A 14,470-nucleotide genomic window follows, 5' to 3' on the forward strand; every position below is an offset into this window, starting at 1 on the left:
TTTCGTTTGTTTGTTTATTTAGTTATTTAATAAATAGCACCTTTACTTCCTGAGGAAGCTGAAGAAATTTGGCCTGTCCCCTAAAACTCTCACTAATTTTTATAGATGCACCGTAGAAAGCATTCTTCTAGGGTGCATCACAACCTGCTGTGGAAGTTGTCCTGTCCAAGACCAGAAGAAGCTGCAGAACGTCTTGAACATAGCACAGCACATCACACAAACCAATCTTCCATCCTTGGACTCACTTTACACCGCACGCTGTCAGAGCAGTGCTGCTAGGATAATCAAGGACACGACCCACCCAGCCAACACACTTTTTGTCCCACTTCCCTCTGGGAGAAGGTTCAGGAGGGTGAAGATTCGTACGACCAGATTTGGGAACAGCTTCTTTCTAACTGTGATAAGACTGCTGAACGGATCCTGACCCGGATCTGGGCCCTACCTTCCAAATATCCGGACCTGACTTACACTACCTTACTTTCCCTTTTCTATTTTCTAATTATGATTGATAATTTAAATTTTTATTATATTTACTTCGATTTGTACTTCAGGGAGCGCAAAGCGCAGAATCAAGTATCACTGTGATGATTGAATGCTCTAATATCAATTGTTTGGTGACAATAAAGTAATATTATTTCTTTCTTTTTTACTTGCAGTTTTTTTGCACACTGGTTGAATGCCCAAGTTGGTGCAGTCTTCCACTGATTCTATTATGGTTATTATTGTATTATGGATTTATTGAGTGTGCCTGCAAGAAAATGAATCTCAGAATTATATATGGTGACACGTATGGACATTGATAACAAATCTACTTTATTTTCCATTTACTAGATCTTTGCTTCTTTACTTAATTGATGTATATCCCTTGGTAGTCTTCATCACAACTGTTCCATACAGTTATTATATTTTGCCAGGCAATTGAAAATTGATTATGCCTCCTTATTCCTACAGAACAGCCAGTCCTCTGCCTATGCTAAAATGTTTCCATCTGCACCTTTGGCATTTCTTTGTTGTAATACTCTTTGATTTGGTATCTTATCAAAGCTCATCTGGAAGTAAAAACCATGGGAGTTTTTAAGAGTTCAGGAGGTTGGATTTGGGGGTTGACACAGGATTCAAGAGCTAGGAACAAAGTTTCCTGACAAGTGAATGTTTTTTGCCACTATAGGAACCTAATACTCTTTTGCTGCTTATCTCAACAGTTGCAAGATACTTATCAAAATGCTTCAATGCAAAGCATTATTGTCAAAGATTTTTCTACCTGTTTCACATTACAAGGATTCATCGTGACACCACTGTTTTCATGCATCGGAGTTTTAAAGGCAGCAACGATTATTGAATGTTCTCTTGTTGAGGGTCAGAAGGAGCAGTGAAAGAACAGGGAGCTATTTATCAATCACACAATGTATTTGTTACTTGACTATGATGTAATTAACCTAAGAAACTGATGTTATCAATCTCCAGTTCCCTACTTCTACATGAAATCCAAGCATAGCTTATAAATTTGAACGCGTATTACATTACTTAAATTAGATCATACTGTAGAAGTCAATCCTAATATAATGTCCTATAGTGTACTTGCTCTTGACATAAACTGTGGACAACAAAATCTTTGAACAAATCCTGTGTTTTAGCGAAAGCCTATTTTTGTCACTAGTTAGATCAGCAGTTTTTGTCCATTGAAGCCATTATGCTCAGACTTTAATTTGGTTAGTGACACATGGAAGAAAAGATAGAAGATAGCTTGTTCAGTCCACTTATTTCAAACTTAATTCTTCCAGGAAGTGTAGCACAAAGGCTACTACCGCCCTCTAGTTCATGAATCAGAATTGCCAGGCAGACATTTTCAATCCTCCATTACTGTGGTTACCATCAATTGCTTGATAAAAACAAGACAATTTATTTAAAATGTTACGTAGCTTGGCTCCTTTAATTTTGGACTGGTGCGTGAACTGGGATATGGCTTAACCTCTTGGCTCAATAGAATGTTTCATTTCAGCCCGTGCACAATATTTAAGTGGGAGGGGAATGATTTAACTCAAATATAAAATTTTTGTGGGATTTGATAAGATGTGCTCTTGATTAACAGCTATTTTAAAATCTGTGCTTGCCTGACTATAGAAGCCCAAATAACATTCATGTAGCTATTTTCTCCACAATTCTCTAAAGAAAGATGGAAAGCAAAGCTGGAGGGTTTTCTATTTGTCCCAGACATACGGCAAGATTCTAACTAATTAGACAACTGAGTGTGTTCTGCAGGATTCTGGTTTCATCTTGGAGAATCAGTTTTGAGAACCGATCAAGAAAGGTGAAAACCCTCAAGTGTTGAACAAAAAACAATGAATAAAAACCCAACATTACACAAGAAGGACGCCAATGCTTTTGAAGGACTTCGAGCTGGAATAGCAAGAGTGCTTTCAGAAGCTAGAACTCAACTATCGGAAGTGAGAGCTACTGAAATAAAACTGTTTTTTTTTGTAAAAACAGTGATGATGGGAGGTTATTCTCTCCAGTTCTATTTTCTGCAATTATCACTTTTCTGGCTGAAGTCAACTGCAAAGATTTTCTATTTTCTTTGGGCTTCACTATCACATCCATTATTCACAAGGATTTGCTACAGGGCCTCAGACATCCACATAGTTTGAGATTTTGTCCAGGATATACCAGCATTTTCATTTTGCTTCGGGCTTTTCATTGTAAAAGGAATTAAGACAAAATATTGAAAAAATCCATGATGCGTGGTGTCTGAACAAAGGAAGCTAAACAATTCAAGGCAATCAGCACAATTGAACATTTATTGAAAACTAACTGTTGTCTTTCAGTATTCTTCAGAGTCAATACTGTACAGTAATTGATGATATGATGTGTATTTATTTATTACTCCTACATTATTCAGCTGTTTTACTTGTTCATTTCAATTAATTTTATAACGAGAAGAAAACATTGGACCTCACTCTCTTGATTTATATTCTGTTTCCCTGGAAACGCATTCTTGAAAAGACTTTTATGCATCTCAAGAAAAATAAGTTCTAACTGTTGTTGCCAAGAACAATGAGGCATGACTGTACAGCACTGAACTCATGAATCTTTGTCCCTTGTGGCTTGTCTTTGCTGCTGCTCGTCCAGAGGTCTATTAATCAAATACACAACAAAATCAGGCTGGTCACAAGTTTACTTCAGCTTATGAAATTGCAAGGTTGTAACAGGAACCATATGGTCACATGACTATACTAAGAACACACTGATAACTAATAGGGCAGCTTTTAAACTTCAAAACTACTCCAAGCTAAAACATCTTTTATTTGTAATATTCACAATGATTTACCTTGGCTAGCCCTGCAATAACCATAAGTGTACTTCACATAATGCTTTTAGACTCTGAATTTTTTCAATTTGGTTTCAATTGGTTTGGACCTGACAACTACCCTTTTTTTTTCCTAAATATTATTTTATTTTACAGAAACTTTCTTCTGTTTAGTGAAAATGATCACATATGTATATATCTGAATTGAACGTTTATGTTTTGTATTGATACTGAATCAAAAAAATGTCACAAACATTGCCTAAATTAATTACTACACCCTCACAACAAGCTTGAGATCCGTGCAGTTCACCTTGATTACCACATATCAGGGATTTCCTGTATCATTTCTTGTTCCAATTGTCATTCACTTAAAAAATATGATCATTGGTTCATCAGCCAGAAGGATCTACTAAATCAATGAATAAAATATATAATGCTTACTGTATTTGAATTACTAAGAAACAATAAAAATACATTGTGTACCTTGAATTAATTGTATTTAATTAATGGGTTTGAATTGTTTCAAATGATTGTGTATTATTTAAATTTAAATTTAAATTTTAAAACTACTTTAATAACTTTTTTCTAAATATCAAGGACATTCTGAAACAATCAGAGTAGAAACTGATGACTAATTACTAGTATAATACTAGTATTTCTTAATATGAGCATAAAGAAATTGTGCCGACTTAGTTAACTGGGTACCATAGCCTTTTTGGCAGGATCAACACCAATCAACCAAAAGACATGGTTTGACCATCTGTCCATACATTTGAGTATGGGGCTTCATATGACAGGTCCCTCCTTTCCACTCCTTCTCAGCTTCACTCTGAGAAGATGAAGTCAGAGATGAGTGCAAGGCCTTGCCACCGACACTTTGAGGTGATTAAGAATTAGGTTGTTGCAATGACATCCACACTTGGGTCAAGCAATTGATTCAAACAAGCCTGCCACAGACTAGAAAATTCGGAATTCTTTTTCAGAATTATTTGTTAACACACAAGTTAATCTGTTAAATTGTCTGTGATATTACTGGTGACTAATTCATAGTCTTAAAACTAGTGTAAAGAACTGTGTGAAATTGTGTCCACTTAGCTAATTGTGTGCAATGATTAGGATGCTTCTTTTTGTGAAGTATATTATCTGATAATTGCCCAGCTTTTTATTGACTTTATTAAATAACACGGGTAAGTTTTTTCAAAACACATTTCATCATCCAGGAAATGCTTTACAAAATTTCTGTGACCAGATGGGGAAACGATACAAGTGCTCTATTTATTTCAGGTCTAATTTGAACCTAAGATTAAAACTGGTTTACTTCAAAAACATTGTCTTAATGTAGCTCTGTGCCTGGCACACTATGACATATCAAGCATTACTCAAGAGCTGCAAATACTGGATTTCGTTCATCCCACTCCCAAACTCGTTTAATCCTACAGGTAGGTAATTTGATTCTAAATTACTAAAGCCTTCAGTTTTGGCTTTCTTGCAATTCACGAACAAGTTGGACATTGCTCATGAGAGGGGCATGCAATATTTTGGAAAGTTACTCTTTATAGATATTACATAGATTATCGCTTATCATCAATAAACTTCAGGATCTTAAGATCATTACTTCCACAGAAAAGGTTTGGAAAAGATACTTTAAATATTACTTCATGAAGTATAATTTATTCACGCTGGTTACGAAAGGGGCTAGAGACAAAATGTAATATAAATTCTATTTACATTTTGTAGATTATAAATGATAATCAGTTCATCAGCTTGGTAAGTGATTAATGACTGACACCTGTCTTGACGGGAAGTCATCGAACCTGAGTGCTGAACGAGGCGTCTTGTGGAACTTCAGCTTCCAGCTATGAACAGTAAAAGACAAGGCCAGGGAGACAGGCAGTCAAGCAGAGGTTTGTGGAAGTGGGCTGCTGTGAGGTAACCAGCCAGAAAAGGTTGTTACAAGGTTGGAGAGAACAGGCAGAATTTATTTTAATGAATGCCAGTGATACAGAGAAATGAGGCAAATTTCTGGGTGATGCTATCATACAAGCAGATGTGGAACAATGCAAGTCAGTTCCAATAAGATATGGTATCCAGTAGAATAGAAAATGAATCAGAATCAGGTTTATTATCACTAACATAAATGAAATTTGTTGTTTGGTAGTAACAGAAAAATGCAATACATCAAAATTACTATAAGTTACAAAGAGAAATATTTAAAAAATTAAAAATGTAGTGCAAATAGAGAACAAAATAGTAATGTAGTATTCATAGATTCGTGCATCTTTCAGAAATCTGATGGTAGAGGGGAAGAAACTGTTACTAAAATGTTGAGTGTGCATTTCAGGCTCCTGTACTTACACTCGGATTTTAGCAATGAGAAGAGGAAATGTCCTGAATGGTGAGGTTCCTTAATGATGGTTTCTGCCTTCTTGAGGTATTATCTTTTGGATATGTTTTCATTGCTGGGGAGGCTAGTGATTATCATGGAGCTGGCTAAGTTTATGACCCTCTACAGCCTTTTCTGATCCAGATGGTGATGCAACCAGTCAGAATGATCCTTATGGTTCATCTGTAGAAACTTGCTGGAGTCCTTAGTGATATGCCGAATCTCCTAATGAAATATAGCTGATGGTGTGTCTTCTTCATAATTGCATCATTGTGTTAGATCTTCTGAAATATTGACACCTAGGACCTGAAGCTGCTCATGATTTCTACTGCTGACCTCTCGATGAGGACTGCTGCACGATCTCTGACTTCCTCTTCCTGAAGCCCACAATCAATTCTTTGGTCTTACTGATGTTGAGAGCAAGGTTGTTATCAACGTAGATATACTTCTCGGTGCATACCATGCACCCAGGAATATACCTAAAGAAGAGTGGGATCTGCAAGAGCACCTTAATAGTTATATTTCTATGTTAATGCCTTGTGCTCTTCCTTAATCCTTTTCACCAAGGGCTTCCAATGTCCCTTTCTAGCTCTCCTAAATCCAGACTTAAGTTCTTTTCTTGCTATCTCAAGAGCACTGTCTGATCCTTACTTCCTAACCCTTAAGTATGATTCTTTCTTCCCCTTGGCTAGATGTTCCACATCTCTTATCAACCAGGGTCCTTCACTCTACCATCCTTACCATCAATAGGACAAAGGTCAAAGTTCAAAGTACTAAATTCAAATTAAATTTATTATCAAAGTATACACAACCTTGCGATTTATTTTCCTGCAAGCAACCACAGGATCATGCACATCAAAGACTAACAAACATACAATGTACAAAAGGGGACAACTCATCTAAAAATAGAAAAAGTAAATAAATAATACTGAGAACATTGAGCTGCAGGCTTTCCAAAAGTGAGTTCACAGGCTGTGGGAACAGTTCAGCACAGAGATAAGTGAAGCCATGCACACCGGGTCAGGAGCCTGATGGCTGTAGAGCAACAGCTGTTCCTGAACCTGGTGACACAGGATCCAAGACTCCTGCATCACCTGCTCAATGATAGAAGTTAGAAAAGAGGACAAATAGGTTAAATGCAGGCAGACGGGACCAGTTCAGATCTTCCTGGCATGTAGTAGTAGGGCTAAACACTGGTTTGCTTTTCACTCTCAGACCTCCACACATTAATTTGGATTGAAGTCCAGCCCAGCATCCTCTCTTCAGGCGATAGACAACTGTTGACCACTTCAAGGTGCTGTACCTGTATTCCTGAGGGTCAAAGTTGCTAGCTCCTTCAAGAGATCGTAAAATCACTACTTCATTTAGCCGGTTCAACAGTACATTTCTTAAAGGGAAATTACAGGCTGCAGATGACGATGATCATAATTCAGAAGTATATTAAGTAGAATATCTAGTAGTTTTTTGAGCTTCCCACAAAACATTGCTGCATATCCCCACTGCCACCTTTCAACCTAACCAGGCCCCCAGGCAAGCGTTTCGTAAACAATCTCCACAGATCTGTTATACATTTCTATGAGTACATCCATTCCCAATAACTGTTCCCAATTTCCCAAGTTTCTGCCCAATAGCGTCAGAATTTGTCCTCCCCCAATTAAATATGTTCCCACACCATCTGCTCCTATACCTGTCCTAGGCTTTGGTAAAGGTCAGGGAATCGCGGTCACTGTCTCAAAATGCTCACTGACCAAGAGATCTGTCACCTGACCAGGTTCATTGCCTAATATCAGATCCAGTATGGTTTCTCTTCTAGTCAGCCTGTCCACGTATGGTGTCAGGAATCCTTCCTGGATGCACCGAAAACATTCCACGTCATTCAAAACTTTTGCACTAGGGAGGAGGAAGTGGAAGTGGAAGTCACCCATGTCATCAACCCTGCTATTTTATGGTCTTATTTTTGCACCTTTCCAAAATCTACCAACCAATCTGCTCCTTGGTGTGCCACAGAAAATCCCGACCACAGTAGCAACCCCTAATATTTTTCTTTTGAGCAGGGAGAGTTTTTTTAAAGTATAGTCATTCCTTGCATCGCATCAGCCAGTGCAGAGTACCCCTGTGGCCAATACCCCTCAACAACAGGTATATCTATTTGGATACTGCCGCTGAGGTCTGATGTAACATAAGGAAGTAACAGAGGTTGGGTCTCTGGCATAGAGTCTGCCTCTGTGAATCAGAAGGGGAAGGGAAAGAAGAGGAATGTTGTGGTGATAGGGGATTCGTTAATTAAGGAAATGGACAGGAGGTTCTGCAGGCAAGAATGAGATTCTCGGGTGATGTGTTGCCTCCTGAGTGCTGGCGTCTGAGATAACCTCAGCATTCTTAAGAGGGAGGGTGAACAGCCAGAAGTCGTTGTCCATGTAGGTACCAATGACATGGGTAGGATGAATGATGAAGGTCTGCATAGGAAGTTCAGGGAGTTAGGTGCTAAGTTAAAGGGCAGGACCTCCAGGGTTGTGATCTCAGGATTGCTACCTGTGCTATGTGCTACTGAGGCCAGAATTAGGAAGACTACACAGTTTAATACATGGCTAAGGAGTTGTTGTAGGAGGGAGAACATAAAATTGTTGAATCATTGGGTTCTCTTCTAGGGAAATTGGGACCTGTCCAGAAGGGATGATTTGCACCTGCAGTGAAGGGGGAACTAATATTCTAGCAGGAAGGTTTGTTAATGTTGCACGGTAGGGTTTAAACTACTGTAACAGGGGTTTGGGTACCAGAGTGGCAGAACAGTTAGTGGAGAGGTTGTGGAGGCAGATGCTGGTAAGACATCAGACAAAGTTAGGAGCCTAAAGGTTGAGCATGGTATGACTAGTCTCCTAAGCTGCCTATATTTAAATGTAAGAAGTATTTAGGAAAGGTGGAAAATAGTGCTGAAGGTGAGGAAGCTGGTTTACAAACAGAGGCAATGTGTGGTGAGGAAAGGTTGTTGATAGGGTAAAATTGTTGTCAACAGGATGAGTTGCAATGTAAAAGGCGGACAAAATCGAAAAGGGTGAATACAGGACTGAAGACTTTACATTTGAGTGCAAGCAGTATACAGAATAAGGTAGATGAACTTGTAGCACAGTTACAGATTGACATGTATGATGTTGTTGGCATCACTGAATCATGGCTGAAAGAAGATTAAAGCTGGGAACTTAATGTCTAAAGATGTGCATTGTATCGAAACTAGAGATTGCTCAAAGGAGATTCACAAAGATGATTCTGGGATTGAATAGCTTGTTATATGACGAGTGTTTGATGGCTCTGGGCCTGTATTCACTGGAAATCAGAAGATCGAATGGTGAAAGGCCTTGATAGAGTGGATGTGGAAAGAATGTTTCCTATAGTGGGAGAGTCTAAGACCAGAGAACACAGCCTCAGAATAGAGAATCAACCTTTTAGAACGGAGGTGAGGAGAAATTTCTTTAGTTAGAAACTAATGAATCTGTTGAATTTCCTGCCACAGGCAGCTTTGGAAGCAAACCCTTTATGTATATTTATGGCAGAGCTTGATAGATTCTTGACTGTTCAGAACATGAAGGATAATGGGGTGAAGGCAGCAGACTGGGACTGAGAGGAAACTTGGATCAGCCATGATGAAATGGTGGAACAGACTCGATGGGCCAAATGTTCTAATTCATCTCCTATATCTTATGGCCTTATGGTCTGTATGGATTCCAAGAACCATTCATCTAAATTTTGCTTAATTCTGACAGGACTATTGGCTGGAATTGCTCTCACCAGAGATTGCAAAAAAAAAAAAAGCACTGTTAGTTTAGTTATCTGGAGATCAGCAGAGATCTTAGTTCATTTCAGATTTTATTTAGGATGAGTTCATTGTTTTAGATCTGTACTGCAGACTCAAAACATGCTGGACCGCAAGAGTTGCTGGACCAACAAATACAAGACTACAGAGTTTTAACCTGTACTCTTATTGTGTGCATAAGAAAATAAAACATAAGAAATAAGAGCAGGAGTAGGCCATCCAGCCCATTGAGCCTGCCCCTCCATTCAATAAGATCATGGCTGATCTGTTCGTAAACTCAGCTCCATCTATCTGCCTTTTCCCCATAACCCTTAATTCCCCCACTATGTAAAAATCTATCTAACTGTATCTTAAATATATTTAGTGAAGAAGCCTCAACTGCTTCCCTGGACAGAGAGTTCCACAGATTCACCATTCTCTGGGAAAAACAGTTTCTCCTCATCTCCATCCTAAATCTTCTCCCCTGAATCTTGAGGCAATGTCCTCTAGTTCTAGTCTCACCTACCAATGGAAACAACTTTCTTACTTCTACCTTATCTATTCCTTTCAAAATGTTGTATCATTCTATAAGATCCCCTCTCATTCTTCTGAATTCCAGAGAGTATAGTCCCAGGTGAATCAATCTCTCCTCATAGGTTAATACCTTCATTTCTGGAATCAACCTGGTGAACCTCCTCTGTACTGCCTCCAAAGCCAGTATATCCTTCCTTAATGAAGGATCCTTCCTTATTGAAGCGTATAAAATTCAAAAGAGATTGGACAGGCTAGAAGCAGGAAGATTGTTTCAGATGTTGGGGAAGTCCAGAACAAGGAGTCACAGTTTAAGGATAATGGGGAAGCCTTTTAGGACCGAGATGAGGAAAAACTTCACGCAGAGAGTGGTGAATCTGTGGAATTCTCTGCCACAGGAAACAGTTGAGGCCGGTTCATTGGCTATATTTAAGAGGGAGTTAGATATGGTTCTTGTGGCTAAAGGGATCGGGGGTATGGAGAGAAAACAGGTGCAGGCTTCTGAGTTGGATGATCAGCCATGATCATACTGAATGGCGGTGCAGGCTCGAAGGGCTGAATGGCCTACTCCTGCACCTATTTTCTATGTTTCTATGTTTTTAAGTATGGAGACCAGAACTGCACACAATACTCCAGGTGCAGCCTCACCAGTTCCCTGTACAGTTGCAGCATGACCTCCCAGTTTTTGAACCAATCCCTCTAGCAATGAAGGCCAACATTCTGTTTGCATTCTTAATAACCTGGTGTACCTGCAAGCCATCTTTTTTCAATTCATGCACAAGCACTCCCAAGTTCCTCTGCACAACAGCATGCTGCAATCTTTCACCATTTAAATAATAATCTGTTCCTCTATTATTCCTTCCAAAGTGGATGATCTCACGTTTACCAACATTGTATTCCATCTGCCAGACCTTGGCCCACTCACTTAACCTATCTATAGTATGTTGTAACCATAACCATACAACCATATAACAATTATAGCATGGAAACAGGCCATCTCAGCCCTTCTAGTCTGTGCCAAACACTTAATCTCACCTAGTCCCACAGACCTGCACTCAGCCCATAACCCTCCATTCCTTCCCTGTCCATATACCTATCCAATTTTACTTTAATTGACAATATCAAACCTGTTTCTACCACTTCTACTGGAAACTCGTTCCATACAGCTGAGTAAAGAAATTCCCCCTCGTGTCACCCCTAAACTTTTGCCTCCTAACTCTCAAATCTTGTCCTCTTGTTTGAATCTCCTCTACTCTCAATGGAAAAAGCCTATCCACATCAACTCTAATCCCCCTCATCATTTTAAATACCTCTATCAAGTCCCCCCTCAACCTTCTACGCTCCAAAGAATAAAGACCTCACTTGTTAAGCCTTTCTCTGTAACTTAGGTGCTGAAACCCAGGTAACATTCTAGTAAATCTCCTCTGTACTCTCTCTGTTTTGTTGACATCTTTCCTATAATTTGGTAACCAGAACTGAACACAATACTCCAAATTTGGCCTCACCAATGCCTTGTATAATTTTAACATTACATCCCAACTCCTATACTCAATGCTCTGATGAATAAAGGCCAGCATAACAAAAGCATTCTTCACCACCCTATCCACATGAGATTCCACCTTCAGGGAACTATACACCATTATTCCTAGATCACTCTGTTATACTGCATTCTTCAATGCCCTACCATTTACCATGTATGTCCTAGTTTGATTATTCCTACCAAATGTAGCACCTTACACTTATCAGCATTAAAATCCATTGGCCATCTTTCAGCCCACTCTTCTAACTGGCCTAAATCCCTCTGCAAGCTTTGAAAACCTACTTCATTATCCACAATGCCACCTATCTTAGTATCATCTGCATTCTTACTAATCCAATTTATTACCCCATCATCCAGTTCATTAATATATATGACAAGCAACATTGGACCCCGCACTGATCCCTGAGGCACACCACTAGTCACCGGCCTCCAACCTGACAAACATTTATCCACCACTACTCTCTGGCATCTCCCATCCAGCCACTGTTGAATTCATTTTACTACTTCAATATTAACACCTAAAGATTGAACCTTCCTACCTAACCTTATATTGTAGCACATTATAAAAGTTATGCTCAGGAGATCACATATCAAGCCAGAACTGAAAAGCAATACAAGTCAAACACCTTAGATGTCAGCTATATATTTTTTTCTCCACAGGTGCTGTCTCAATTGTTGAGTATCTCTTGCATTTTCTGCTTTTTATTTCAAGAATCACAGTGCAGGCAATTGTAAAAAAGAATGGAGAAGTTTGCTGAGGGAGATCAAAGCAAAGAAAGGGCTTTCAAGCCAATTTCTTTCTTTCTGGTAGAATTAGTAATTGACGATAGAGTTAACAGTCAAGAATTTTCCATGTAACTTCAATAATTTTTGCCAATATTGCCAATATAATTGCCTTCATTAAAATGAACGACCTACATGTGTTCTGGCCTATATGCCTGTCAAATCAGACACAACTAAACGATTGTTAGAACTAAACTGTGTGGATCCTTAACTAGACTAGTTATTCTTCAATATTTGAGTACAGTTGACAGTATAATCTGAATAGGTATATTTAAAAATCATAAATGTCTGGTACAAAATCAGCATGCAGCTAATGTTAACATCAGAAGTTCTATCAGCCAGGATACTAAGTATGGTGACAATGAAAGCATTAATTCAATTCTGCAGGGAAAGATAATACACTGCAGATATTCAGAGACATAATCTCCGGGTGGTCTGTTTCAGCCAGCAGATCTCTAAGCATCAGTAATTGAATGATCAGTAAATAGTGAGGTTCATATTCAGCCTGATTTAGATACATGACAAAAACTCATAAAATTAAAGATAATTCAGGTAGTTATGATGTTTATTTTAGGAGGTCTAGACCTCAAAACATATGACAATCCCACATGTTGTACTACACACACACACACACACACACACACACACACACACACCCTCCTTCTTCGGTTGTCCATCAAAATCCAAAGATGACGTCCACTCCTTTAACGGTGAGATCTTTGATGACTATACAGTCCTATCCTGACCCACAAGTTCTATTGCAGGTGGGACATGTATATGTGGTAGTGGTGGTAGTGATGGCAACCATTGCTGCATTTCCCCTGGCTCTCTTCTGCTCTCTTCTGCTGTCTTCTGGTTGTTCTTTCCATCTCTAGAATATGAACCCCGTCCCTACACAGCTGTTGCCAAGTGTTACGGTCGGCAGCAACATCCTCCAGGTCCTCGGGTCTGATCTTGCACACACACACACACACACACACACACACACACACACACACACACACACACACACACACACACACACACACACACACACACACACACACACAATGTTAGGGTTACAATGCTTAGGATTCACCCAGGAGAATGCCTGAAAATTAGTTGGGGGGTGTGGTGTTGTCAATGAGTACCCCAACCCCTTTGCCAAACAAGACTGCGAAGGAGCACAGCACTTGAAACCCATGTTTATCTTGGTTTTCAGTCTACTGAGTATTTATCAGTCTTTAAAGGGGCTACTGGAAGCTGAGCAGTTAGTATGAACTTTATTGATTCAACAATTCCTCAAGAAAAAAAGAACTATTCATTATTCCATATTGAAGTCACCTCCTTCTGTTATTCCACTCCCATCCCAACTGCCTCATGGACCTCCTTGCACTTCTGCCTAAGCTGCCCTCATCCAGATATCTTTTAGCATCTGAACTGCCCCTTCCCACACAATCTGCTTTCCCCACACTATGCCCATCAGTCTCCTGGTAATGTATAAATAAGGGAAGCAGATGAACCTACAGAGGTTTTGTTGCTGATTGTTACAGGCCTATGCTGAGTTTAGCTTTGATTGAATTTCTAGGTCAGAATCTCTAATGGAAGCAAATTTGCTTCAACAATAGCGAGTGACGTGCTCCTACTGAAACATGAGCCTCTGGGTCAATCTGAACCTGTTAGGTGGGCCGTAGTTATATTTAATGCAGAAGAACAAATGTAATACTGCTATATGAATTATATAAAGAACATGAATTCTGAATTCCCCAATCTTCCAGAAAGACCATGGGTTTCTTATAAATGTACTCTTGACAGGAAATGCTTTCACATTTGTTATTGTCTCTATATAATTTATATTCTACATGGTATTACTTACATAAAATATAGATAGCCTCATCTCACATTCTAGTTACTGGAACTACTTTCCCTTTGATGATTTGTCCAGAGAGAGATCAACGTCCAACCTATCCTGATCACACAACGCCTGCTTAATTAGCACTCACGTTCTTTTCAATTGCGTTGAAACTAATTCACAAAGGAATACCATGCCCCTGTTAAACCTTGTTTTTTGCCTCTTTACATAATTAATTTTTAAAATATGGCATAATGATGAAGATTTATGGGATACAATTCATATCCTACAGCTCTGTATAATACATCCTC

Source organism: Hypanus sabinus, chromosome 23 (genome assembly GCF_030144855.1).
Source record: "Hypanus sabinus isolate sHypSab1 chromosome 23, sHypSab1.hap1, whole genome shotgun sequence".
NCBI classification, from domain to species: Eukaryota; Metazoa; Chordata; class Chondrichthyes; order Myliobatiformes; family Dasyatidae; genus Hypanus; species Hypanus sabinus.